The following is a 2500-nucleotide window of genomic DNA, read 5'->3' on the forward strand; positions in this document are numbered from 1 at the left end:
TGGTGGCTGGGTCATTCATGTATCTCTTGTAAGCCTTAGGGCTGAGTTGGTGTTGAGACTAAGGGCTCCAAAGTGTGCTGTGGACCCTAGTCCGTCCTTGTACAGATTCGTTGAGTGAATTGTAAAGGTTGGGAGGTGTTGCTCCCGTAAAAAGTAAGTGTGTTGTGCTTGTGCTGTGCTTGGCTTCCACTAACCTCAGTTGGTGAGGGTGAGTTGGCTGCCTAAGGCGCTGTGTGGTGCGTTGCTTAGGGCCATCACGTGGCTGGTTTGGTGCGAAAAATTAGCCCCGTGACAACTGGTATCAGAGCCCCGGCTGGGCACCCAAGATCGTGGGGAAGTCATGACGGGAGGTACAACACAGAACTTGAAAGATAGGGTGGCTCGGTTGGAAGCCATTCTTGGAGGGCCAGAGGAAGAAGGTTCCTCCTCAACACTCTTCGAGCGGGTCAAGGAGGCCCAAAGGGACGTTGAGACTATGCAACAGTCCCTTGGAGAGCTGTCTTCAAAGCTTTTGCAACGGGTGGGAGAGCAACTAGACGAGCAAGCTGAGTTGCATGTCCATCGCAATGGGAAGCTGTTGGAGCAGATTGAAGCCTTGCAAGATGAGATGAAGGCATTCTCAGCAAGGTATGAGGCCGAGCTTGGTGTAATCAAGAAGGCCATAAGTGGGACTCCTAGTGGTGGGGAGGTCCCAAGGAAGCTGCGGGTGCCAGAACCGTTACCCTTCACTGGTGTTCGTAGTGCCAAGGAGTTGGAGAACTTCTTGTGGGACATGGAGCAGTACTTCAAAGCTGCCCATATTCCAGAAAATGAGAGGGTAAACATCACTTCGATGTATTTATCAGGTGATGCTAAGCTGTGGTGGAGGACCCGGTTGGAAGATGCTGCCAATGCGGGGAAGCCATCCATTGAGACATGGAAGGAGTTGCAGAAGGAGCTAAGGGATCAGTTCCTGCCTTGCAATACAGCGTGGGTTGCTAGGGATGCGCTGAAGAAGCTAAGACATACTACCTCGGTGCGTGAGTATGTGAAGCAGTTCAGCTCCTTGATGCTGGATATCAAGGACATGTCGGAAGCAGACAAGCTGTACAACTTCATGTCTGGCCTACAGGTGTGGGCACAACTTGAGCTGCGGAGGCAGGGAGTCAAAGATGTGGCTACTGCCATAGCTGCCGCAGATGGGCTGGTAGACTTTCACCAAGAGAAAGGTGAAGGGGAGAAGGAGCCCAAGGCCAAGTCCAAGTTCAGGGACAATGGCAAGAGGAAGCAGGGCGAGGAAGCCAATGCAGTGAGCAAAGGCAAGCCCAATGATGCTGAGAAGCTGTCCAAAGGCAAGCGGGACTTTGGTTGCTTCATATGTGGTGGACCACATAGGGCAAGAGACTGCCCAAAGAAAGAGCAAGTGAATGCTCTAAGGATCAGGGATGATCAGGAGGAGGATGCAGGAGCTGGAGTTGCTGCAAGGATGAATCCCCTCCAAGTGCAGTTAGGAGCACTACAATTGGTACCACAAGCTGGGATGGTACCACCGAGCTGTGTTCAAGTGGTGGACGCACCACGAGTGAAGGGAACAGGCCGGAAATGGAAGCTCACAAGCAAGATGAAAGTGCGTGAGCAAGAGGAGAAGAAGCTGAGGTGGCTGCAAAGGCCCAATGATACTGTGGCCAAGGCGCAGCCAAAGCATGAAAAGTTGGGTGACCAAGGTGAAGGGCACCCATCAGAAAATTTTGTGCAACCTGAGGCCATGATGGAGTTGCCTCAATTAGCTTCTGGAATGGACCGGGTGAAGGCCCCGGAGAGTTCACCCACACAGTCGACGAGGGCGTCGACTTCATCTAGTGGGGGTGGTTTGTCACGGCCCTAATGTGGCTGTGGTGTGGCAGCAGGGGCATGAGTGCTTTGCACCCCTGCTGGCCACTAAGCCAAGGCATGAAGGGGCATGCCAAGGTTGAGGATGCTGCTTGGAGAAGGCTAAAGCTTGCTGCAAAGGATCAAAGGGAGTGGCCCATGCACTGTCAAGGTGCTTGGGCATGTTGCTGTTGGCCCAAGAGCTGCTGTGGGGCGCATGGATTGCTGGGATGGCTTGTGTGAGTGGGCTGGGCGTGGCCCAGGCCCTTGTATGCTTGTCTGTCTGGACCATGGTGCAGTATGCTGCTGAGAGGGGCCACATGGCGCCCAGGATGCCTTTGAGTTATGCTGGAAGATTGCCTGCAGGCAGTGGCCACGTGGTGGCACTGTCCTGCCCAAGTGATGGTGCTGTTGAAGCATGGTGTGGCTTGCTGGATCAGCCACATGGTGCCCTTGCCTTGTTCAAGAAGACCTGCTGTGCCAGGGTGCTATGATTGCCTTGCAGTGGAGTTGGAAGGCTGAATGACCTTGAGTGTAGCAGTGGGATGGTGTGGGGCGCTGGCCAAGCCCCATGGCTGATCATTGCCTGCTACAGTGGGCAGAATGGTGTTCTGCCTTGCCTGCAGGACTTGGACAGGTGGTAGGAAACTTG

Source organism: Corylus avellana, chromosome 1, assembly GCF_965113065.1.
Source record: "Corylus avellana chromosome 1, dhCorAvel1.hap1.2, whole genome shotgun sequence".
Lineage (NCBI taxonomy): Eukaryota > Viridiplantae > Streptophyta > Magnoliopsida > Fagales > Betulaceae > Corylus > Corylus avellana.